The 27,631-nt window shown below is 43.2% G+C and overlaps 1 protein-coding gene across 7 annotated transcripts in view; it reads left to right on the forward strand.

Moving 5' to 3' along the window:
• Nucleotides 1–476: 476 nt before the first annotated feature.
• Nucleotides 477–27,631, forward strand: part of JAKMIP1 (janus kinase and microtubule interacting protein 1) — a 122,767-nt gene continuing 95,612 nt past the window's right edge. For 4 of the 7 annotated variants that reach the window (XM_075194608.1, XM_075194566.1, XM_075194609.1 and 1 more), the window contains exon 1: nucleotides 477–613. The gene's annotated coding sequence lies outside the window, so the exon portion shown is untranslated. Of the gene's footprint in view, nucleotides 614–23,503; nucleotides 23,603–24,293; nucleotides 24,476–27,631 lie in introns of those variants that run through there. The other 3 variants (XM_075194616.1, XM_075194601.1, XM_075194574.1) reach the window with 3 other exon arrangements.

The following is a 27,631-nucleotide window of genomic DNA, read 5'->3' on the forward strand; positions in this document are numbered from 1 at the left end:
TCTATCGCAAGTGTCTCAAATCAGTGAGCCTATTTTTGGAGCTTTCCATGGTAATTTACTAGATCAATCTTGACTAGATTGTTTCCTTAGTAAAATGTCAGCTGCTGGAATTCACTAACATATGACAAAATATACACAATTCTGCTAACCTTGACTAAAGCGAATAATAGTAGGAGAGGGAAGCTTGGCTGTTAAGTGTGTAACTTATCATGCCCTAGTGAACTCTCCCAAAACTAATTTTCTATTTGGTGATACTGTTTAAATCTACAGTATGTTCAAGGATGAATTGTCTCTTTAAATCATCAATTCCCAACTAGTCGGCTTTCCGATGAGAGAACAAAGCACTGCATAAAGAAGTTGAGATAAGATGTGTTTGGAGATACAGGTATCTAGTCCTGGGAATGAATGAGAAGGTTGAGAGGTGATTGGTAAACCCACCAGTAGGTGGCGCAGTGTAACCCACTAGCACCGACTTGGAAGTAGAAACACGTGGTGCATGCTCTGCTGCTTCCCAGGCTCTGAGCACAGACAGCACTGCAGCAGCACCAGGTACAGAGAGACAGCTCCTCCTGACGGGATGGTGAATGGAGGATCTATACTAGCAGCATTTCCTGTAAGTGTGTGTGCATGATCACAGAGTGGGGAGAGGTGGAGGCTTTCTGTGTGCTGGGATGTAATCAGCCAGGCTGGTTCTGCATTGTAACCTTTGCATAGACATATTCCATGCAAACGGTGATAAAGTACATTTATATATCGCTATGCATGTGATTGCTGTACTGCTATTAATATGTGCCATCTCTGTGCCCTTAATACCATGAGCTGGGCAGGAGAAGGGACCCACCCTTAACCCTTCATTGCATAAGGGGTTCCCAGTTACATGTCTGCAAAGCTCTGTGTATTCCCATGGAGCTGCAGTGGATCTCCAGTGTTCATAGCACCAAGATATTTTTCTTTTTCACATATTTGCATAATGCCAGCCTGACTATATATATATATTTTTTTTTCTTGATGTGATTCTAGCATGTCTGGCTGTCATAGATAAGCAGGACTGCAGACTGGTGTATGGCTCTGAGGGTGTGGTGGAAAGAAGACTGGTGATGTGAGCACTTAAGGCTCTCATATAGGAGGAAGCTGAGCATTCTCTACTGGTTGTGTATGCACCTGTTATTCAGTATATAGCTATGCTGCATTGGTTGGACAGTGTGGATAGCATAGCTGCTTTATGATGTATTGCATATGGGCAATTAGGCTTGGTGTATTACATATGGAAGGAGCCTACATATTAATGTAACTTTGTTAGGTTTGTTTTATGCTTTCATTTTATTGTCTTATGTTTAATATTTAAAACTATTCATATGGAAAAGTGTACGTTTAAAAACATATGCAGAAATGAGTGCTATTTTAGGCTGACTGACATTTGTTTAATGGCAATGAGTACATTGAATATTATGGGGAGAAGTTTTGGATCAGTAGATGAAGAAAAGGTGGCTATGGTTATTTTATGATTTATTAGGCCAATGGACCTTGACCTGAGTGGTTCAAAACCTAAAAAATAGATTTATATGATCCTTTCTCTTGTAAAATGATTGTGTATAACCAACTAATAAACAAATACTAATTATTAGTGATATATTAATATGATCTTTTAATTCTAATCTAAGAATTTCCTAAAATGCACATTTCAATGTGGTTTCCCCAAATCCATCTTTTAGGGTTTAAATGAATATCAAGTAATTTCGCAAAATATTAAGTTTAATATAAAAGCCTTAGTCTAAGCCTTATTGCAGTCTATTAAAATTAAGCTGGAAGCACATACATATTGAACATTCATTTTTAATTGAGCATTCATATTTAATTTAAATCTCAGCCCAAGGAAATAAGGACTTTTCTTGTTCAAATCCAGAATCAAATCTTGGATTTGGTGCATTCCTATGTGTAAAAAATGCTTAATATACTTAAGTGTGTACTAAGTACACATTTGCTTTAAAATTCAGTGTTTAAGATGCATTTCCAGCACAAGTTAAGCATCTGTTAACAGCTGTGAAAATGAAAATCATTGTAACAAATGAGACCGTACATATTTTTAATGTGTTTCATTGCATTTTTTGAGCCTTTCATTTTCAATTTTTTTCTGAAACACGTTGGGGCACTTGAGAGTTTACACTCACCTCAAAGGAAGAGCATTGTGAAGATAAACGAAAGTTTAAACAAGACTAAAAGCAGATTGAACGCATCACAACTCATATCAAAGTTCTATCAAGCGCATACCAAATGCCAATGCAGTTTATATGCATTTTTACTAACACGTTAACGCTTTTGTGTATGTAGCCTAATTTGAAGCCATATTTAAAGTAAAAAAAAAAAAAAAAGGAAGCACAGTAATGATTCTGAGCCATGATATAGGTCAGTGTTGGCTAACCTGTGACACTCCAGGTGTTGTGAAACTATGAGTCCCAGCATGCTTTGCCAATATATAGCAGCTTACTGCTGGAAGGGTATGCTGGGACTTGTAGTTTCACAACACCTGGAGTGTCACAGGTTAGCCAACACTGATATAGGTCCTGAAGCAGTGGACCAAAACAGTAAAATAATGGAGCGTGAGTTAATGTTATAGTTGAAATGAGCACTTTGAAGCCAATGCGTATGTACAGTAGCTACTTCCTTGTGTGCGCGCCTTGTGGCTTGATTGGAATATATTTCTCTTAGTGCAAAATAATTAGATGTTTAAAAATTACTTACATGTAATTAACAGATCTATGTATGGAGAGCAGAATATTGGGATACATAAAAATCTAGCTTAAAATATCCAATGATGCTTATGGATATGTAGGGTTTATTCATATAGAATCAGAAATGGATGATACGTGTATGCAGTGTTTATTCATTAAGTACTGAGCAGTCTTGTCTTCAAACCATATAACAAAGACTATATGTAAAATTCACCCAATGCATTATTATATGACTATGAAAGTATTGGTTCCAATTTGACGTGTACCTGTGTTGCAATTTTGGAAAATATAACCTCAACATACATAGTATGTGCATTTTTTCCCAATTGTCTAGTACTCAGTATGTCTCCAGTATTATTTAAAATAGCCGTTATCCTGAGCGGAGGACACTGACCCTAATATCATGTGAGATTTAAGAGCCAATCAGAGAAATGTCTTGAAATCTGTAATACTTCCTCCAGTTTGATGATGTCACAGGCTGTGTCGGAGGTCCACACTGAGCATGCTCCTGCCAGTACTAGGGATGTTCACACTCTCATTAATACTCATGTATACCTGTCTAATACTTAATACCGACATGTAAAAGGGTGAACGTTAAAATAACGTTTGTTTATTTTTGTGTTGTCTGTTCAAATAGCCTTAAATTTGTACTGGTCCTCTTTAACCACCTGTTGACAAATTGGATGTTTAGCACTACATACAATACTTTGCATACAAACATAGGAGTCTAGAAATCACAGGAAAACAAGAATATAATTAGCGTAGCACATTCATTGTGTGACAGAATCCTTATTGGTCAGTCAGGTAGAAGATTGAGTTGTTGCATACAAACAATGTCCAATTACCCTTTATAGGAGTGCTAAGCAGTTTTATAATTCACAAATCAACTAGAAATCAATAACACAGGTGGGGGTGTCCATATGTGACATGTAGCAGCCAGGGAATAAAATAGATCACCCACGAATTTTGGATTGTGTCTTCTGTGATGTGCAAGTTGCTTTGCATGAAGTATTGGTGGAATCATTCATAGATATCAGGGGTGCTGCAAGAATCCTGCTGCTGAGAATCACTGACCATCATATGTGAAACATCTTTCAGAAACTTGTTGTAGTGAAATATATTTGACATAAGGAGGTATTTTGTGCATAAAGAACTTTATTAATTTGAATTGACAGCAGACTGCTTGTCTACGGGCCTATTAAAGGACACTGCTTAGAGCCTTCTAGATTCTAAAGTGACTGATAACACAGGACATTAACTCATGCACTTATATAACAAGAGCACATACAAGGTCGTACCCAGAGCTGGTTAAGTCCCAGCAGATATTTAGCTATGTCATAAGTAAGTTCTGTATATTTAAATTGGTGCATCACTGGCTCCTGAAAAGGTCCAAAATGTCTAAATTGTAATAACTTTGTAAATTGGTCAGATTAGGAACGGGGGCAAGTGGTTTAGGAACTATTGTGTCCCCTTTTCTTGTTTGTATTGTTGGGAGTAATGCATGTTCAATAGGATGTGCGCACCCTCTATGTATCTGTAAATGGGACAATGTAGAAAGGAGAACAATCCGCATTCGGGGGAGAGCTATACTGAGTCTAAAGTAAACCTACAATATATATTTAATGGCTTAAAGAACGGTCACCCGCTTACTACATAGTTCCTTTTTGCTCCGGAACTTTATTAAAATTGAAGAGAGCATTGTGTTAAGGACATTATGTTCTCTCCTGGGCTGTCTTCCAGCAGCAAACACATGGGGGGTAAAGTGTGAGATATACAGGGAGCATTGCCTGGGAGGGAGCATAGTGCACTGTGGAAACTAGACTTGGAAGGTAAACGGAAGATTGTGTGCAGCACGGTGGCTCAGTGGTTAGCACTTCTGCCTCACAGCACTGGGGTCATGAGTTCAATCCCCGACCATGGCCTTATCTGTGAGGAGTTTGTATGTTCTCCCCGTGTTTGTGTGGGTTTCCTGCGGGTGCTCCGGTTTCCTCCCACACTCCAAAAACATACTGGTAGGTTAATTGGCTGCTAACAAATTAACCCTAGTCTGTCTGTGTATATTAGGGAATTTAGACTGTAAGCCCCAATGTGACAGGGACTGATGTGAGTGAGTTCTCTGTACAGCGCTGCGGAATTAGTGGCGCTATATAAATAAATGGTGATGATGATGATGAGTCGAGCTTTGAGAATAGAGCTTGTCCCTCGCATCGGCTTCCTCAATAGCTCTGGTGCTGTGTGGACTGAAGAAAGTTTGCCGGGGAGACAGCAGAGCGCATAAACAAGGCCTAAAATAAAGTCATCATCTTTTATCTGGGAATCCTTTTTAGTCTGCTAACTACATACAGCAGTGCCTCATTAAGTCTTAAGAACAAATCCACCAGGGCAAAGCATTTCGTGTTACAGGGGGTGCAAATGCATTTTTTCGGTTGCATGTAGGAAAAAGGCTACTTGTGGACTTATCACAGAAACACTGTTCAGCTTTATTTGTACACTGGGAGGTAGAGCTGAGCTAGGACACCCCCTCCCAATTCTGTCTGTCCACATATTTTAATCTTAGTTGCCAGCATTGGCAATTTGTGTCCCGTTAGGTCCGGAAGGCAGGTGGGTGTGTGGGGGCGGGTCTCAAAGAATAGTGTTAGCCCTGCCCCAAAGCAATTATCACCTTTTCCGTGCAATAAAAATAGGGGGTGGGGCCACAATGACATGTACACAGCGCCACTAAGCCCTGCCCCCTCCGTTTAATTTGCAGAGACGGCCGGGAATCGGGAGAATTGCATGCTCTCCTGGGAGTCCGCGAGACCGATCCTGATTTTGGGAGTCTCCCGGACATTCCGGGAGAGATGGCAAGAATGATTTTAATCCCCCACCCCCGCCGTTTCGCCTAAACAGGGTTGCAAACTAGATAATAAATATCTATATGGCCCCAATGGTGAAAAACCCACCTGTGCACATCGGGATTTGGCAGGAAAGGTGCCCCCCCCCCTCAGTTGTGGGTCCCTGCTACACCCCATGACTCTATGGTGGTCACGCTTTTGTTCCTATCGCCAAATGAGCAAACAGTGCCTTGTGCACTATGTAGTAAAGAAAAAATAATTAACATCTGAGTATCTGTGATTGGTCCTATTTAGAAACCCCAAAATTAAAATGGCCACATGTCAGCCATGAAAGTAAATAAATAGTTGACACTCCTCTTTTTAACCTCCCACCAACATGGTCAGGGCAGTGTCCTAATGGGATTAGAAACACAGGTCAAAAGCTGAGACTGCAGGTATTCAAGCATTTCCCCCTGTGTATAACTCCACAAATGCACACAGTACAACTCTGCAGAGCAAGCCTGCCCGGCTGTCAGTCACACTCTGCTGTGCTGGAGAAGCACCTCCCTCTAAGGTGGCATCCTGCAGCAGACGAGTGACAGCGTGATGGACATGTTTATTTAAGTATACAAACTCCAGTTATTTCATGTATATCTTTTAACTCTGTAATACAGAGCCTTCAATACATTTACATAGCAAAGTGGTTTTACTTGTTCTTTAATAACCTAGTAGTAGTTCCTTTGTACATCAGTCATGTCACTGTTGTAATGAATCGAAATATCTGCACACTGATACTTATTAAAGTGATTTACCCAATGAAGATTGTACTGTTTGGCTATTACATTAGCAGTGTGGGTTGATCACAAGTTGTTTGCAATTTCCTCTGCAAATATTTGTGCGTCACCTCATCTCGTACAAATTAGTAAACTAATACACTTGTTATCCTTTAAAAAGAGTCACTTTAGAGCTATGTAGTTGAATCGTTATAATATTTGAAACATTAAAACCTCTGAGTGTGTTTACATTTTTTATTGATAAAGAATTGTTGAGAATCTCAGGATTACATACGTTTGGTATGTGTACCCCTGGGGTACCGCTTATAAACCCATATCTGCAATGGTAAAGAATAAATAATATACATACATATACACTGACTTATCAGCACTTGATTATGTTGTACATGAATATATGCTTGGTTAATATCACCTATAGGTTTGGTAAGTATTTACAGACACAAGTGTACTTTAAAAGACATAACTCAACATTCTGTCATGATACCAATAAGCCTGTTTGATGCTGAGAGCAGATTTAGTGTCAGGTGTGTTACACTCACTAATAATCTCACAAGACCCACAGGTTACCTCTAGATAGCAGCAGGCCCGGCGCTCCCATTAGGCAAGGTTAGGCACTTGCCTAGGGCGCCGGGCTCTGGAGGGCGCCTGGAGGGCGCCACAGAACTGGAAATTAATTTTAAAACTGTGCGGCGACCGCTGACCATACCTGTCACGGCCGCCGCACAGCATTCAGATGCATGGGGAGGGGGGGAAGAGGCTATTGCTCACCACCGCTGCCTCTCTGCTCCGTCTCCTCCCCTCCACTCACTAGTGTCAGTGAGTGGAGGGGAGGAGACGGAGCAGAGAGGCGGCAGTGGTGAGACAAGGTAAGAAAAGGCGGGGTGAGGGGGGAGGGGGGCGCCGATTCTTGCGGGGGGGGGGGGGGCGATTTTGCCTAGGGCGCCATGGACCCTAGCACCGGCCCTGTATAGCAGAAGGCAGGTTATGTGGTAAGGTCTTTAGAAATAATGTCTATTATGCTAACATGTGTTTAACATTTGTTTTCAGTTGCTAAATAGTTTCATGCGTATAAACTGTTGACCATTAACCTGTGCATTTAGTAGCCTATTGGTGATGTTTACATACCTATATGCAGTTTATGGTAGTGTCCAATTCCTGCCTTTGCATACGAATAGGATTTTACTAAAAGTTAATATTTATAAAAAAAAAAACCAGACAATCAGGAAATGGATTTTTTATTAAAATAAATATTAGTGCTTGTTTGCAAACGGAAAATCTAAATAATCAACATGCAAAATGACTGAAATATTATACAGCTCCAGGGGTAAATGTATCAAGCTGAGAGTTTTCCAGCAGGTTTGAAAAACCAATCAGACTCTAGCTGTCATTTATTTAGTACATTCTACAAAATGAGAGCTAGAATCTGATTGGTTGCTATAGGCAACATCTCCACTTTTCAAACTCTCTGGAAAACTCTCAGCTTGATACATTTACCCCCCAGTGTCCAGTATATTATAATCAACATAACATGAACTATACCAGCCTGTGCCCCGCAGAGTACCACCTGCCGTGATAAAAAACACTTTGTGCCATAACAAAGGAAGACTGCCATGGGCCATGGTCCTCCCGCCACATACTTTTTTTTACAAAAAGAAAATAAATTGTTGATCGCCCCAGCACTACTAATATAATGTCAGTTCCACATCACTTAGTAGAATTCACAGCAAGCCTCAGAGTTAACCCCTTTTCTGCTGAGGCGTTTCTCACCCTTGTGCTGCACTATTTTGCCACTTTTGGGGCTGGTCACATTCCAACATCAATATCGGCAAATTGTTCAGGCTGTACCCACACAAATACCTTGGTTTTTATTTCAGAAGGCTTTGAATTTTGTTGTTCAAAATAATATTGATGTTCTTTATACCTCGTGACGTGGCAAAAAAAGGTTTTATTTGATTGAAATTGCAAGAAAGTGAACTAAAAGCAAACGCATGCCTTTTCGACAATGATAGGGGTTATACACAGAGGTTTTCATAATAAAATCTGCACTGATGAGGCATTTTTTGCTGGTTTGCATTGCCTGCAATGAATAAAATGTGCATAAATTTGAGTGAACACCTGAGTTTATTAAAGCCAGTGTGAATAGATTAGGTTAAAGCTGTATTTGTGGATGAGTTTTTTTTTTTTGCACTTCACATGTTTCACTATTAAAGGATTAATGGTAAGATGCATATAACATAATGTTACTTGTACATCCTCCCACCAGTACTTGTCCAGCGTTACTCCGAGCCCGGCCCTGGCTGCTTCTTGGCTCTGAGGCCTGTGTGATTGACTGGCACCGGTTGCTAGGTTACAGAGTGTTCATTAAGGATAAGGATAGAGGGTACAGGTAAGCAGGATACCACCAGGGTAAGTCATTATGGTGGGCCCAGGTGAGCATTATAAATGTCAGGGAGAGCAGCACAAGATGCTGATGGGAATATTTGCTTGGTGATAGACATAGATGCAGCTGAAGAATAGAGGTAGTGGTTTGATGTGTGTCATATAATAAAAGATCATGCTTGGCCCTGCATAGTGCTGTACTAGTTATTATGAGGCGGTTATTGCGACACTTAATCTATAGACAAAAGAATTCCAAATAGTATTAGTGCGACATTAATAAAATTTAGACTTACTATAAGTGAGACACAGAAGATCTCCGATCCGTCTGCTATAAATTCCGAATATAGGAAATGCCGGAAAATGTACAATTTAATCTAAGGATTAGGATTAAGGTTAGAGTTAGGTGCCAAGACCTGGCATTGCCGATTTTAAATATGGCATTTCCAATGTCGCTATCCGTGTTCTCACTTTCTTGGCATACACAGAGCAATATCCTGAAAGATACGCAGCACAAACTGGCTTACATCCCCCCCCTCTGTATCTCGCACATCCCCCCCCTCTGTATCTCGCACATCCCCCCCCCCTCTGTATCTCGCACATCCCCCCCCCCTCTGTATCTCGCACATCCCCCCCCCCTCTGTATCTCGCACATCCCCCCCTCTGTATCTCGCACATCCCCCCCCCTCTGTATCTCGCACATCCCCCCCCCCTCTGTATCTCGAACATCCCCCCCCCCTCTGTATCTCGCACATCCCCCCCCCTCTGTATCTCGCACATCCCCCCCCTCTGTATCTCGCACATCCCCCCCCCTCTGTATCTCGCACATCCCCCCCCCTCTGTATCTCGCACATCCCCCCCCCCTCTGTATCTCGCACATCCCCCCCCTCTGTATCTCGCACATCCCCCCCCCTCTGTATCTCGCACATCCCCCCCCTCTGTATCTCGCACATCCCCCCCCTCTGTATCTCGCACATCCCCCCCCTCTGTATCTCGCACATCCCCCCCCTCTGTATCTCGCACATCCCCCCCCTCTGTATCTCGCACTTCCCCCCCCCCCCTCTGTATCTCGCACATTCCCCCCCCCCCTCTGTATCTCGCACATCTCCCCCCCCCCTCTGTATCTCGCACATTTCCCCCCCCCCTCTGTATCTCGCACATTTCCCCCCCCCCCTCTGTATCTCGCACATTTCCCCCCGCCCTCTGTATCTCGCACATTTCCCCCCCCCTCTGTATCTCGCACATTTCCCCCCCCCCTCTGTATCTCGCACATTTCCCCCCCCCCTCTGTATCTCGCACATTTCCCCCCCCCCTCTGTATCTCGCACATTTCCCCCCCCCCTCTGTATCTCTCCCCCCCCCTCTGTATCTCTCCCCCCCCCTCTGTATCTCTCCCCCCCCCTCTGTATCTCTCCCCCCCCTCTGTATCTCTCCCCCCCCCTCTGTATCTCTCCCCCCCTCTGTATCTCCCCCCCCCTCTGTATCTCGCACATCTCCCCCCCCCTCTGTATCTCGCACATCTCCCCCCCCCTCTGTATCTCGCACATCTCCCCCCCCCCTCTGTATCTCGCACATCCCCTCTCCCCCTCTCTGTATCTCGCACATGCCCTCCCTCCCTCTCTGTATCTCGCACATGCCCTCCCTCCCTCTCTGTATCTCGCACATGCCCTCCCCCCCTCTCTGTATCTCGCACATGCCCTCCCCCCCTCTCTGTATCTCGCACATGCCCTCCCCCCCTCTCTGTATCTCGCACATGCCCTCCCCCCCTCTCTGTATCTCGCACATGCCCTCCCCCCTCTCTGTATCTCGCACATGCCCTCCCCCCCTCTCTGTATCTCGCACATGCCCTCCCCCCCTCTCTGTATCTCGCACATGCCCTCCCCCCCTCTCTGTATCTCGCACATGCCCTCCCCCCTCTCTGTATCTCGCACATGCCCTCCCCCCTCTCTGTATCTCGCACATGCCCTCCCCCCCTCTCTGTATCTCGCACATGCCCTTCCCCCTCTCTGTATCTCGCACATGCCCTCCCCCCCTCTCTGTATCTCGCACATGCCCTCCCCCCCTCTCTATCTCGCACATGCCCTCCCCCCCTCTCTGTATCTCGCACATGCCCTCCCCCCCTCTCTGTATCTCGCACATGCCCTCCCCCCCCCTCTCTGTATCTCGCACATGCCCCCCCCCCCCTCTCTGTATCTCGCACATGCCCTCCCCCCCCCCTCTCTGTATCTCGCACATGCCCTCCCCCCCCCTCTCTGTATCTCGCACATGCCCTCCCCCCCTCTCTGTATCTCGCACATGCCCCCCCCCCTCTCTGTATCTCGCACATGCCCCCCCCCCTCTCTGTATCTCGCACATGCCCCCCCCCCTCTCTGTATCTCGCACATGCCCTCCCCCCCCCCCTCTCTCTGTATCTCGCCTATGTTACGGCCCCACTGTGAGTTTAAATTTCGCATAGAAATCTGTTCAAAACACTATACAATGCAGCAGCCGTTAACCTTAAGCATGATGGAGAGGGTCAAACGTGTTCCTATTGCTGAAGGTTTTAGTTTAATCTAAACTTCCAAAATTTATTGTGAACTACTTTAAACAATTTTGATTATTTCTTCTTTTAACTAATGTTGACAAATATGAGATGTATGTATTATACACAAATAATCAACAGTTCTGCAGCTAAAGAGAAGATGATCATACGGACACGTCGGTACCAGCTTGTCGGCTCTCTGATATGTCTACTTCCCATTCATGCCGGGAGACTTCCTTTAGTTTTAGACTACAGTAGCTTCTAAAAATAAACGTCTATGTATGCAAAGGACACTTATCAGCCTACGATTTCGGGGAGGGAACGGGGCGGGGAAGATGTGCTGTCAATGTACAGTAGGTGTGTGCCAAACTCAAGCGCACGCAGCAGCATCCAAATCCAGCTCTGGACATCTCAAAGTTACTTGTTTTTCTGACGTATCTCTTGCCCCAGCTACAGGGCTAGTCTACGTCCTGCGTACTAGTGATGACTGTCTGGTATGCATGCTATAACATGTGTTTGCAATGTATTTTATGTTCAGTAGACATTAAGATTATCCTTATAAATGTACAAATATAGATATTTTTTTTTAGTGACTATATATTCCACATAGGCTTTGGACATCTCCTGCAGTGTCTTGTGTAGTAGAGTACAGCAAACCTACACCCAAATTCATCAGCGCTCGTATCTTCAGATCCACTCCTTGTTGAATTTGGAAGTGAGCAGCGCTGATTTACCTGCATTTAAAAGAAGCACACGTTGCGCTCGGTATGTGTTCCTTGATGAATAGGGCCCACTGAGAGGAGGTTGCAGGGGTCTGGCCAAAGATTACTGGTACAGTCTCTCCGTAGTGCAATGACAGAAGATCTTACTGAACATCTAGCACACAATATAATAAGACTGTATGTACATGTTTAATGGCGAATACATTTCTGCATAATAGCATAAATAGTCCTTTGATTGTGAGTTAAACTTAACATACTGTAGGCTTCTATGTATGATAAAAATTTAAAACATAAGTTACTCTACACTACATGGAGGTCACAGTTAGAATGTCTGTTATTGTAAACTCTTCCTCTGTACTTTCCTGGAAAGCACTATGTGCTAATGTCTTTTGTATGACCTATGATGTATGATGAAGACTGCAATTGGACCTCAAACATAACTTTTATTTTTAACCCATAGTTGCCTACTCTCCCGGAATGTCCGGGAGACTCCCAAATTTCTGGGAGTTCTCCCGGACTCCCGGGAGAGCAGGCAATTCTCCCTGATCCTGGCCAGCTGTGTAAACTAAATGGAGGGGGCGGGGCCTAGTTGACATCACAGACCCACCATCGTGGCCCCTGTTTTTATTGGTTCAGAGTAGTGATGTTCGTTTTGGGGGCAGGGCTAATGACACAATTCTTCGTGCCCCGTCCCCACACACCCACCTGCAGCCCGTACCTCCCGGAAATCATCTTGCCCATGTTGGCAAATATGCTTTAACTTAGTTTGTGTGAGGCCTAGGATTTCAGCTATATGTTAAATATAGGACTGTGTTGGAAATATCACTTTACAATTGGTAAACAGTTTCCTAATTTTCATGACCTCTACAGAAGATGGCTGCCGGGGGGTAAATGTATCAAGCTGCGAGTTTCTGGTGGGTTTGGAAAGTGGAGATGTTGCCTATAGCAACCAATCAGATTCTAGTTATCATTTTATAGAATGTACTATATAAATAACTAGAATCTGATTGGTTGCCATAGGCAACACCTCCACTTTCCAAACCCGCCAGAAACTCGCAGCTTGATACGTTTACCCCCAGGAATGTAAATATATAGGTTCCAAATTGTTGTTTTTTGTTTTTTTTTTGGTAGGTAATGAATGAACTTCACATTTATCTTATAGTAAAAATTATTTTCCTGTAAAACACTTCAACTTTGTTTTCCATTATATGTTTTCCATAACATGCTATTATTGGCTGAAATATCTGTTATTTGAAGAACAGCAACAAAAGGCTCCTATGTTATTAGATCATACTACTTACTTTAATTCTATTTGTCCATTAAAATTATGTTCAGCCAGGTCTGCTTTAATACTTAGCCAGATGCTATTTATAGGATAAAAGACCTTGGCTGAAATAAAAAATAAATTAAAAAAAAAGAGTAAAATACAATGAGTCCTTTTGGCAGCGCCTAAGTTATTAAGTTGATTAAACATTTTAAGTTTCATTCATCCTCCTGCAGAATTACAGGACTGTATTTAAAATTAAGTATGTGTAATAAGTGCATGGTTCATGCTTAGGGCTCCTGGCAGCTTATGCCGTGGAAGTTGTAAAAGGGAGAAACTAATGAGATTATCTGGTTCTTCTAAAAGGGAACTGCTGATCAGAAATTAGACCTTTCCATATTCCTGTGTGAAGTACTGAGACTATTTATGAAGGGTATTGACGTGACTTTGACTGTTTACCGTATCCTGAACTGCAAAGATGACATGTCAGAAAGAGTCATAAAATAAATAATAGAATTATAGCCACTACATAAGGGGGCAGATTCAGTTTGACGCAAAGGGACAAGTTGTGTCCACGGAGACGCAGCACGTCAGCGTTTTTACAGAAATCTCTGCTCATTTTTCCTTGCGTCCCATAGACATACGAGGGAAAATTAGCTGAGATGTTAGTACCGTATTAGCTGCAGCCGGACATTCAGGTGATGTCCGAATTGCGTGAGGCCCCTAATGAGATTTGCACAGAATTTAATTCCCTCCCTATATTTATATATAGGGGCATATTCAATTCTCCGGAAGTCCCGCCGCGTAAAAACTACTACCGTTATTACGGTAGTAGTTAGCTGGATTTCAGCTCGCAGCTCAGGGAACTGAGAGCTGAAATCCAGCGAGAAAATTACCGTATTAACGGTTTTTCTGCTAACTATTACCGTAATAACGGTTTTTTCCGCGGTAATAGTGTGCGGACCGCGGGATTTTCTGCGTTTCCGCCGAGAATTGAATATGCCCCATAGTGTTGCTGAGCTGAATAATATACTTGTATTGTATTTATAATAATATTTATAGTTCACTAAATGTGTCCACAGTGCTCCTCTTCACTTCTCTGCAGCAGGTTGTGATTCCTTAACTAAGTAGTGACTGACAGCTAGGTAGACTTGCTTTGCATGAATGCACTGTGTGGATTGGTGGATTCATACTAAGGGGCGGGGCCAGTGATGTCACAGTAGCTCAGATAACTGCTTTCTCAGTTTTTTGACCTTTATGTGATCCCATCATGGTGGTATCCTAAACATGTGAGGTGTAGAGCTACAGTGGGCTCAGGGGGTGTTGCTGCCATGGGTGCTGGCAGTGAGGGGGGACCGTCAATGCTTGGTAGCTCTGTAAAGAGTACTAAAACACCAAATAGTTATGCCATTGTAGCAGCTGGATGATTTGTCCCTTGGGAACTAAAACATATTTTTGTTGGCCATAAATGATTTTCTTGCAATATTGGTGCAATCCTACATTGCTGTCTATTAAATGCACCATAAGTCTGAACGCCTGATACCTCTGTATAAACACATCTGGCTCTCTATGATCACACAGTATATAAAAGGCAAGGACCCAATTGCCTTTCATAGATTGTGTTATCACAGCAGGCCAGATACAATTATAGTGTGATAATAAGTTTTCAGCCTTTGACTCTATTGATAGATACCAGTGACTTCTTTCCCAAGCCGCGGTATTTGTTTTTTTTTTCTATGTTGTGTATTATTGAGTTTAATATTTGTTAATAAAGTTTTGTTTTCACAGGGTCTAGAGTAGGGATTGGTACACTGAGAATTTATACCTTACTCTTTGTACTGCCTCTGAGTTAAATGATTCCTAAAGTAGCCCCAAAGCTTAGCCTATTAACCCATTTGGCCCACCCCTTGTTAATAGATATTATTATTTTTTCTAATGAGGCTGCCTATATAATAGTTACAATTATATATATTTTTAATGTCTATTACTTTGTTCGACCCATCGAGAGGTGGGACATCATTTTTTGGTCAGTTTTATGAATGACCCCCACTATCGTCAAAGAACACAAGTGTTGTGTAATGATTTCTTGAAGTTACTTCTGCAATGCCTACGTTTTGTGTCGTAATTTCAGCTTTCTGAGCACATGAGTTTAATCTCCCACTGATGAAGGGTCATTGCACCCCAAGGTTTGAGCTGTGTGATGTTTCTGGGGCTACTTACTTACAGTGAAGGATTGCCACAACGATCTTCTAGAACAGTGACCACGTTATGATGGCCTTCAATATTCAGATGTGTCTTAGAAAGAACTGATTCCACAGCAGGGCCCACAAGCGTGTCCATATGTAGCATGATTATTCCGTTCAAGTGTTACTGGTGACCGTTTATGTGTTTGCACTTCATGGGAACAGCAGGGGAGGAACAAATTATCAGCAGGGCCCAAAACAACATTTTGTTAGGAGATTGGCGATGTCGCTTTCCGTATACCCCACTCTGCTCTGAAAAAGTGCGAGTCTCAGAAGAAGCCTCGCCCGCTCTTTTCAGAGCTGAGTAGGACCTGGGCAGCGCGGTGGCTCAGTGGTTAGCACCTCTGCCTCACAGCACTAGGGTCATGAGTTCGATTCCCAACCATGGCCTTATCTGTGTGGAGTTTGCATGTTCTCCCTGTGCTTGTGTGGGTTTCCTCCGGGTGCTCCGGTTTCCTCCTACACTCCAAAAACATACTGGTAGGTTAATCGGCTGCTAACAAATTGACGCTAGTCTCTCTCTCTGTCTGTCTGTCTCTATATCAGGGAATTTAGACTGTAAGCTCCAATGGGGCAGTGACTGATGTGAGTGCGTTCTCTGTACAGCTCTGTGGAATTAGTGGTGCTATATAAATAAATGGTGATGATAATACAGCGGGGGGCAGGGCCAGGAAGCCCACACGTCATTAAGCCCCGCATCCATCCACATCACTAGGGAAGCGGGCAGGATGCTGCAGGGTGTACTGCACTCCCGGGAGTCCGGGAGAACTAGACATTCAGAACGTCTGGGAGAGTAGGCAGCTGTGCTATAAGTTCACCAATAACCTGTGCACCTCTCATCCCCGCATTACCTTGTGTGTAGCAAGTGTGGGAGGGGCGGCAGGTAGAGGGGGAAGATGTCATGTTGCCGGCTGCTGCTCCTTCGTGTCAGTGATAGGCAGTGAGTGTGGTGCTGAGATGCCACATCTGAGCACAGCATCACACTCCCAGAGCGACATGAAGGAGCAACGCTACTGGTAGGGAGCGTGCGGGGCCAGCTCGGTTTACTTTGAACTATTAAACACATCGCCTCTTCCTCTTTGTCAGCCATTGAGAGAAGTGGTGCGTTTAATTTAGATCCATAGGCGTGGGAAAAAGTGAAAGCGCTAAATTAATGACCTGTCACTGTATGGAGGCTTACAATGTTTTTACTTCACTGTTACTGATGGTTACTGACCATTTCTGGAGTCGCAGAGAGAGCGTTGAGCCGCGGATTGTTTTATTTAGTTATCATTCTAACATTGCTCATTGGCATCACGATGCCACTTAGGTCAGCTCTATAGAGCTCTGTTGGCATCGTGCTGCCTGCATTGGCAAGTGTCTCTGGAGGCCTGAAATGGGGCAAGAGAAGTAATTTAGAAGTGTTACTTTTATATTCCTTCCCAGGAAGATGTCCCAGTGAGCTGAACCGCATACCTAACAATAATAACCTCTAATAAAGTGCAGGTTACCCTGCCTTGTAGAGCCGGATGCACCTTCACGAGGTGCTGACCAAACCTTTCAGGAGATTGTGATTTAACAGAATTGTTGCACTGACTGTACGTTGGATCCATACAGAGGTCTTTTTACATTCATTCATTTGAAGAATTGAACTATGCACAAGTATTTTTCATTCTCTCTAGAGATCTGTGTGCTATTTGATATCTGCATCCAGATAACCATTTACCCTAATGACTGAGTGCCCACAACTTTTGCATATAGCAGTCAGGTGATGGTACCGTCTACTTGAATGACCGCCCAAAGAATGCCTGAAACTGTGATTGGACGGGGAGAATATCCAAACCTGGTAAGTGTGGTATTGAACATGAGCCAATATACCGCTTGTCATTGGACGGCACCTGGCTAGTATCAAAGTATGTTTCCTTATTGAAATACATTAAAGACCTTCATATATTTCACACAGTAAATTTATAAAAAAAACATTTTTTTATTTGATAAGTTCAAGAAGCTTGGACTGAATCATTTGTGTTACTGCGACATAACTGGCCATGCTCCTGGGTATGTTTCCACTAGTCCAAAAAGTGCATTTTTGCAAAACAATTTGTGTCTGCTCTGTTAGAAAATAGAGGCACCCAGGGGCAAACACAGGATTTGTAGAGAGGGGTTTCCACGCTACGCCGCCAGTGGGTGTGGCCAGCATGCATGGGGGGTATGGCTATAATTTTAGACAGTGCTTGGCTGCTGTCCAACTCTTCCTATCCACATCATATACACAGGCAATTCCTATCCTCATCATTATATATATATGGGGCAAGCTCCTCAAGCATACAGTGCCCTATGCTGGGAGGGGTTTCCAGACACTAGGAATCTCCCCCCCCTCGGTTTGCCTATGGCACCCTTCCTAACAATGCAGACTGCTGCAGAGGCATGAGAAAAGCATCCTTAACATATTTACTACCGTATAAAAACTCCAGTTTTATGTATATTATTTAACTGTGTAATGCACAGCCTTTTATATAGAATAATGTCAAATCAAACCTCCCAACATGTCTGTCCTTGGCAGCGGGATAGGGGGCGTGACCAGGCCACAAAGGGGTGTGGTAACAGCGTACCGGGGGTGTGGCCAAATATCAGAGCACTGAAATCAGGTTTGTCTCACTGAAATCAGGACAGCTGGGACGTATGGTCAAATTGTAGCTTTACCTGCTCCTTTTTTTGATGCACTTGGTTTGTTGGGTAGTATCACTTTTTGTCACTGCTCTCTCTGAACGACTATAGAATAGAGGGGACATAATAACCGTATGTGAAGTGAATCTGTTTCAGAATATTTTCTTATTCAATAGTCCTCATTTAACTTGTTATGGAAAAGTAATATATTAATATAGTAATATATATAAATATTTGGTGCCCTTGCAGTTTTTCTAATCGCCATTTCCTTTAGGAAAACTGTTGAAATTAAAAGATATATTTTGGTATCCACATATGTATTTGTTTGGTTTGCAGTGGATATAAGCACTAAAAGCAGAAAAGGTCACTACGTCATGGTTTATTCCAGACAGAAATCCTTATATGGCCCAGAATTAGAAAGAGACGTGCGGGGTAGATTCATCATGTTTAAGTTTCTGCCACCCAGTCAGATATACAAATTATGGGGTATTTATGCCGTAAAGAGAAATATTGAATTTATTGTCCAACAACCACAGTTCTAAAATAAAAGGACTGAAATAATAAAAGTTTGTTCTAAAGGGGAGACTTTAACAAGAATTTAAGATCAAAAAACGGTTGGGCAAATTCAAAGCAATAAGGTTCAATTCTACTCTTAAACCGGACTCATTTCTAGAGCACAACAATTCTTGCACCATTGCTGGGTGCTTTTTGGAAGCGTATTTGGGGCACATGTCCTGCTGGAATACCCCATGACCTATGACGGAGACCCAGCTCTGACAGTAAGTTAAACATTGTGCTCAAAAATGTCCTGGTAATCTACAGACTTTCTTTATGCTGTGCACACGTTCAAGTCACCCAATTCCAGACGCAGCACAGCAACCCCAAAACATTATTATTTATTTATAAGGCGCCACAGATTTTATAGCGCCGGATACAGAAGCAGGTAAAAAATAAATGATGTTATCCACATAAGTAGCACAGATGGGTGTGAGTAATGTTATGGAGTTTTACTTGGTCTTTGTGCTCCACCCAAAACAAAATGTTTTTTTTTTTTAAAACAATTTTCCTTCATGAGCCCCCCAGGATTGGCACGCTGATTTTTGCCTCATCGGTTGGTATTTATTTGTAATTAATTGTAGAGTCCTTGGCATGCTTTAAAGAGCTGCGTTCTGTTACTACATTTTACGTGTTTTCCTCCACCAGTGCCATATAGACAGGTGTGTTTTCCTCTCTCGGCGATCCAGGCTGTCTTGTTTAGGTCCTGGAATTTATATCTTGTCCTAGTATTTCTCCATAATGAACGTGGCAGAATTGAGGTTGTGTTTATGATGAAGAGACCTCTCATGCTCATCCTTGAATCACCTATTTTGGTGGTCCATGACAGAGAACATGTTTCCTGCTTCCTGTCTCCACAGCGCCTTAATCAGAAGTATTGAATTTTTAAATCACATTAGAATGTTGGCAGATTATTATTCTTTCCTGCCTGCAAAATATTCTATCTCTGTAAAACACTAAAGTAGCATTGCTGCTGTAGATTCCTGACAAAAACGTATCCGTTATTCCTTTTGTGTGCCGAAAAGGTGAGTGAATGTATGCCATACTTACCATGTAAGGGAGACTCCCTGAAATAGGGGTGATCTCCCTCACTCGCTGAAGAGTCTGGCATTCTCTCTGATACTGAGCCAGTACAAGACGTGGTTGGCTTCGCCATCTGTGGCATGATGACACAGTTAAGAAATTGTGTCCTATGTCCATGTATTGATGCCCTATGGAAGTGGCCATTTTCATGGAGACCAAGATTTAGTCAAAGACTGACAGGTAAGACAACAAGACTTCAGGTGCTTAATGACGCAAATATCGCGTCACCTTAGCCCCGCCCCCTGCTGTAATTGCCCAAATTTAGGGGGCAGGGCCAATGATGTGATTCATCAAGCACGACCCCGAACGTCTAATTCCCCGGGATCTCCCTGAAGCCAACGAGGAAAAGTTGGCAAGTATTATGTATGCATTTACATTGTAATTTCCATTACTAAAAGAGGTTACCTAAAATATATTGCCATTTAGGGGGAGACTCAATTAGACCGCAAAGTGTCTCTGGAATGTCCCCCCATAGAAGTGTAAGGGGAAAATGAGTGTAGATTTGTCCCGTAATTGCCACATCGCCAGCAATTGATTCTTCCCCTTAGTGTCTTCCCTCAGTGATGTGAATTGATAACATACTTGTCTATTTATGGAGGGGAGGTCCAAAGGGCAACTGGGAGGATGTGATGACACAAATTGCGGAGGTGAATCAAGTGATCGCCCCCCACACACACTGCACAATGATCCAGCAGGGGTGCAGGGCCACAATAACGCAAATGTGTTATTCTTTGCAAGAATTTGTTAGTCTCGGGAGAGAAGACAAGAGTGATTCATAAGCTGCATTATCACGGATATTGGTTCAGCCTAACAAAATGGCTGCCTCCACTGTGTGTTGGTGATGGATGTGTCTTAAAGTTATGTGTTGGCGCTGTTGATGGGGTTTTTTTTTCTAGAGATTTACAGCAATGCTTCTTGAAATTAACCTGACAAATTTTAAAAGTTTATACTAAAACCACTTTAGACAAAATGTCTGAAAATGTCTCTTGGTGTTTGAGTCAGCGGTGATCCTGTTTCCTCAGTAAATGCACAGATTGATTGGTAGGGACTCGGATCTGGGAAGCTGCAACCTGCATAAATAATGTCTGGCTTTATTGCCCAGCTTGTCTTTTGAATTCTTAATTATGCCTGTGGTGGGGGTTGGATGAATTATTCATAATAAAAGCACTTGTTCCAGGAAAAAGGTTTGTGTGCAGGGAAAGCTTCTCAAAGTAGGGCATGCAGTGAGCCCTGCGAGGGTACACATCTGGGATCCTGTGCAGAGGTATCCAAATGGAGACTGAATATTACTTTTATAAGCACAATATGCCATTAACGTTTTAGGGATACACAGGAATGTGTGGCTGGCATTAAATGTAGTTTAGTCTCCAGACAGACAGACCTCTTTATCTTACAGCAGCCATCACAAATAAAAGCTGTTGGTTTTTTTTTTTCTTTAAATCACAAGATAAGTATGTTTGTTTTGGATTTTTCAAGCATTTTTCTTCTACAAATCTTTTCCCTCCAGTGATTTTGAAAAGGAAAGAATGAAGTATGGCTGGCCAACACTGACCTAGGATGTCAGACTCACATGGTGTCAGAGGGAGAGGATGTCACAAAGAAAAGAGCTCAGAGGAGCATTCCAAAGTATCTCTGCTCACAACATTATGTGCTGTATGAATGTGGTTGTCACATAACGCTGTGGAAAATCTGCAAAATCATCAATCATTAACAGCAGTCTGAAGATACAGGCAAAGAAAAAAAAAACTAATTACCAAGCTGCTTTTATAGCCTGCCTCAGTGATTTATATTAAAAAACACATCACTTTTTTTCATGGGGTTACTGCTTTAAATATGATTACATTCCGCTATTCTCCCCCCCCCCCCCCCCAAATAAAAAGAATACATCTATTGGGAGTTACTACTAATTTACCCAGTGGTCAAAGTGGGCTGGTGCACAGTGGTATGACATTCTCCCACTAGATTCATTTGTAAAACTATCAAATAGCATTCATTTACATTACCATTGCATTTTTCAATACGCCCTAGTCTATGAAAGTGTATTGTTATTCTATACAAGGAAAATTAAGGAAAGTGCTAACTTCCTTAACCAGGTTGAAACACCTTATGTACAAAATAGTCTTCTGTCCTCTAAAATGTACATATTGTGGACTTATGACAGATAAAATTTTAAGATGGAGATGGATTAGAATGCGAACAAGCACAGCTTTTATATATATATATATATATATATATATATATATATATATATATATATATATATATATATATAGATATAGGCATAAGACTACCCTAGTATAAGATACAAACTACATTGTACAATAAATATGGTATTTGAAAGGAAGAGTTCTGGTGGTCATAAATGGTAATGCTGTGTTTTTTGTTTGTTTTTTGGTGGGAGGGGAGCTTGCCCTCTATTGGGCAAAATTTTGTGACTTGGTATCCTCCAAACCCCACGCTCCTCCTAAATAAACCAGTGTTGTGGGAAGAAAGCTAGATACACTCTAATTTGGGATGTATCTCTTTGGTGCAGAACTTTAATGAGCATCTTATGTTTTCTGTTGGTGCTGCAGGATATTTGTTGATATGGGCAAGTCCACCTACGGGAGGGTCACACTGCTCTGCGTCAGAACTGACATCAGATATGAGTATTCCTGGTCGTCAACGCAGGAGACAAAAAGCTGGTGGAGTTTAGGTGAAACTGTGGGGGCCCAGGGGCAAACGCAGGATTTGTAGAGGGGTGTTTCCACACCACGCCACCAGTGGGCGTGACCAGCATGCATGGGGGCGTGGCTATAATTTTAGACAGTGCTTGGCTGCTCTCCAACTCTTCCTATCCCCATAATATACATGGGCAATGCTGCATGCACTATTGTTAGGTGCACACAGCTCTCCCTTTTCAAGCAGAGCCGTGTGAAGCGGGGGCAGGGTCCAGCCACCACAATAATACAATGCCTCAGGCTTGGAGGGGGGTTTCCAGGCACTAGGAACCCCCCCTCAGTTTGCCTATGGGGGCCTCCAGCATTTAAGAGGGAGTTATCCATCAAACAATTGCAATTAGGTTTGTAGGTCACACCACAATTGCCTACTGCTTTCCATGTGCAAAAATGGCAATAATACAGCCTGTGATTAAATGTGTGTAAGGAATTATTAATATGCAAAATGCCCAAAAATAAGCAAAACGTAATCATGTGCAAGTTGAGCAGAGTGCGGTCATCACCTCCCTGCTGGCCCACGTGGCCTTTCCATAGATCCTGGCCTGGCAGTTCATATTGTTTTAAGGCTGATATCGCTATTGCTGCAAGATTAATAAGCTGAACAACTGCGGGAACCCCATGCTTGTTTGACCCCCTGTTTTCATGGGGACCAGTCAGGCTTTATAACGTAGGTGCTGGTTAAGGGTATTTTTTTTTATTATTATTATTTTCTTTTTTTATGCTATTTATTTTAACAATGAGAAATACGCAAGTCATCGCCTTCAGCGTGTAAGCTTGCACCATGCTTGTGTATGTGCAAAAGACTCGCCTCCTGGAATTACTTCCAACTCTAAATAGGAGGCATCTTGTGAACATACTTCACTGGCGTGTTCACTCCTTAAAAGACAAGATACTTGAAACTCTAAATACACGCATATGTTTTAGCGCATGAGCAGTGGATCAAAACACTTTTACAGCCCCCCCCCCCACCCCGCGTTTAGAACCCTGAAATCCAGGAAAAATAAACCCCACCCTTGTTCCAACCAAACTCCGCCTACAAATGGGCAAATGTGTGTAAAACCCCACCCACTTTTTGTCTAGCCCTGTTTCTTTTGTAGCCAGCTAATCTGGATGTCTCCCCAAAATCGGAGCAGTTAGGAGGTATGCTTTTTGTGTTGTGCAACTCTAAATGAGTGTGTGTGTGTGTGTATATATGCGTGTGTGTTTGTTAAATGCCACAATGAACTTCTGAATTTGTAATAGAATTTACCTGTGACACCATCATGTGTGCCCTCTTCATGCAGGGTAGATGGGCATGTGAGACCTGAATCAGGCTGCCCGTGTGAAACAATACTTACGGATAAATGAAAAATTGTTGTAATATTGTTGTACTACTTCCTTTCAGATCCAGCTCGCATTGCATCTATTGGTTCTGAAATAGACCAATTGGAGTCTCAGGAGCGGTAGCAGGGGAACATAGAAACATCATACCATTGGTCAGGGCTAGCTACCTCAAACTATGGGAAATAACATATATACTTGGTATCACCATACCTAGGAGTCTTAAAAATAACAGAATTACTGCTGAAGTCAGTGCAGCACATAAAATGATAACTTGTTCCAGTCATTAAGGTGCTAATGACTACTTACTACGTATAGTATTTGCTTAAGCCCTTCATGTAGAAATAGTGCTTATGCTGCAACCCATAGCAGCCAATGAGCTGCTAGCTTTCATTGTTCAAACTACAGGAACACACTGAAATGTGATGTGATTGGATTCTGTGGGTTGTACAGCTCCTGTGATCTTTGCACTGTTATTAAATGCACTTCCATGTGCTTCCATTGCTTCACACTGGTGAGCAGAGGTTAGTTTCACAATTGCTGATAAGGAGCTTTATCAGTCTGCAGATTGCATACTGCAATGGGTGTAATAGGTTCTCACAGATACCGTCTCAGCGCTGTAGTCTGATGAGGAGGAAACGCTGTGGTGTACTGCATAGGAAGTGTGAGCAGAGTATACAGGAGCCACCTACGGTAAATATGTCTTCATTTATATTCCGCTCTCCATTGTAGTGAAAAATGAAGCTCTCTGGTATATTTACATAGAAGCAATGTTGTTACATTTGCTACCAGTGCAGAACAGATATGCTGTATGTATGCGATAATGTACTCCTGTAGAGTATATGGATATTAGGAAGCAGTCACAAGCTCTAAGGTGACTTGTAGTATCTGTAATTATAGTAAGGGGATTTGTATGCAATATAATACACAGGATTCCCCTCAAGCGATGACATTATAAGTGATAACATCAGTACTCGTATACACATATTCTTTTTCAATAGTTTATGCATCTGCTAACATCACTTGTGTATAGTGAGAAACATGTCACCAGTTTGCTTTTTTGTTTGGTATATATGTCAGATTTTTCTTCCTTGTGCATATATATAATTGTTATAATATTGTGTTGCATTGCATTTTGTAAGTCATGCTGGTGATACAGAGGTGTTCTGTAGCTCCTGCGGTGACATGTTTTTGGGGTTAGGTCAGTGTCTTCCAGCGCTCCTCGCCACCAATCAAAATGCAGGGAACGTTCAGAGCTGGGTCTAGGGTACCAGGAATCCCAGGTGAGGCTTCAACCCTCCAGATCCTCCTCCCTTGTGGGCATGGAATACCCCAGTGTGCATAATTTAATTAAATTGTTTAGGACTTACATGCCTGTGTAGTAATATGCCTCTCTTAATAGTGGCGGGCACCAATCGGGAGGCTTGCTGATCAAGCCCCACTTTGCTGGGCCAATCACAGCAAGGCAAGTGAGGGAGCTGTCAGTAGGGGGTCGTAGGTAATTCTGGGAGACTGAGTGTCTGAGGTGACAGTAACAGAGCGGTGACCCGTCGCAGGTAACAAGATTGGAGAATTGCTCACTGAATGGGGCTTGGGTTCAGCTCGTGTTATAACCCTCTAATAACAGTCACACCTACGGTTAACAGTAAATATTCAACAGAGAAAACATGAGTTACACAAGCGCTTCCATCTACTAGTACAAACTAGACATTGGTAACTGAGTAATAAATAGGGATTAGTCTTATATCCCTGTATAAATTTACATAAGAATCGTGACCATAAATATCTATAATGCCCAAGAAAAAACCATAAATAGGGTCTGATTCGTCATGGTACGCATTCTAAGCGCATCCCTCACACAGAATTATGCGCACTTATCTAGGGTTTGCGTGTGCCCGAATTCATCATGCCACGGATCTCCAGATCTGTGCCCTGTTGAATTTGGGTGCAGGGCTGCTGTCTCCTACATAGGACGCCGCAGTTACGTATGTACCTGTCGGTGACTGTGGAGCCGGCGGTATTGGATCTGTCTGACCTGCCGGCTCTAATACAGTGTAAAAAAAATAAATAGCCCCCACCCCCCTCTCCTTACTTATGTTGTTGACGCTAGTACTGCCAACCTACTGCTGGTTTCCGTGAAATTGGGGTGGGGGGGAAGCGTGAGTTTCACCCGCTTTCACAAAAACCAGCACTAGGATAACCAGCTGGGGGTGGTGGCGCTATAGCAGGGGGGGTGGGGGGCTGTTCAGCATGGGGCTGAATTCCCTAGGGAGTGGGGTCTGTAAAAAAATAAATAAAATAAAGTGCAGTCCCCCCCCTTTCTAGGGAGACCCAGCCCCTTACTGAAAGCATCAGGGCTCTTCCTACACTCCTGGGTGGTAATTAAATGGTTAATGTGTATGTCAACACCATTTTACTTTGTGAAACTACAAGTCCCAGCCAGCTGGGGCTCCTATTTACAGGCTGGGCATGATGACACTTAGAGGACCACAAGTGCCAGCATGCCCTGACATCCAGGACCCGCTGAGCTGTGTAGTCCTACAAATTTTGCGGAAACAAACACTAGGATTAATAGCATTAATGCCATTTATTTATTTTTTTGTGTAATAGTTATCCCCGTACCGGATATAATAGGTAAGTAAGCATGAGAGATGTGCTTGCATCCCCCGGGAACCGCTCATCACAACAAGCTTCTACAGGGATAGATGGCAGCCACATGTAAACTGCACTGCTCCCCTGCTCTCCACCAACGCGTTTCAGTCAGGATTCCTCTTTCACATGGTGATAGGGCTGGCCGTTTACTTTTCTCATTCTTATCCCACAAAAATAATTAATCAACCCCCGGCTGAGTGATTGATCATATGAAATAACACCCGCTGCTTTTATTACACAACAGATATAACAACAAATAAATAATTTGTAATAATTATAAAAAGCCTTTTTATGTTTTAAACCTTAAAGTATCAATCCTTATTTCATCCTTTTTTATAGTTAATTATTGAATCTCGCTAGAGCTTTGCTCCTGTTTTATTGAAAGCAACGATAATTAAAAGAACTTTGTTTTATGGTTTACCAAATATTTTTGATCTATCAATCGTCACTTAAGAACCTTTTTTAATTCAAGTTCTAAACGCAAACCTGTGGGGGCCAACTGTAAATCCACCTTGTTTCTTTTTTGGCTAGTAGAACAGGTGCATCTTTCATTCTCCAATTATTTTCAACTCTTATCTATTCTCCAAAAGTTTTTTAAGCTTGAAACTGAACAATTATGCTGTAAGAGAGAGAGGACCCGTCACTGGTATGTGCCTGGCAGGAGAGAGTACCCGTCACTGGAATCTCCCTGGCAGGAGACGTGGGGGACCCATCACTGGAATCTCCCTGGCAGGAGACGTGGGGGACCCATCGCTGGAATCTCCCTGGCAGGAGACGTGGGGGACCCATCGCTGGAATCTCCCTGGCAGGAGACGTGGGGGACCCATCGCTGGAATCTCCCTGGCAGGAGACGTGGGGGACCCATCGCTGGAATCTCCCTGGCAGGAGACGTGGGGGACCCATCGCTGGAATCTCCCTGGCAGGAGACGTGGGGGACCCATCGCTGGAATCTCCCTGGCAGGAGACGTGGGGGACCCATCGCTGGAATCTCCCTGGCAGGAGACGTGGGGGACCCATCGCTGGAATCTCCCTGGCAGGAGACGTGGGGGACCCATCGCTGGAATCTCCCTGGCAGGAGACGTGGGGGACCCATCGCTGGAATCTCCCTGGCAGGAGACGTGGGGGACCCATCGCTGGAATCTCCCTGGCAGGAGACGTGGGGGACCCATCGCTGGAATCTCCCTGGCAGGAGACGTG

The sequence above is a fragment of the Mixophyes fleayi genome, chromosome 1 (genome assembly GCF_038048845.1).
Source record: "Mixophyes fleayi isolate aMixFle1 chromosome 1, aMixFle1.hap1, whole genome shotgun sequence".
Lineage (NCBI taxonomy): Eukaryota > Metazoa > Chordata > Amphibia > Anura > Limnodynastidae > Mixophyes > Mixophyes fleayi.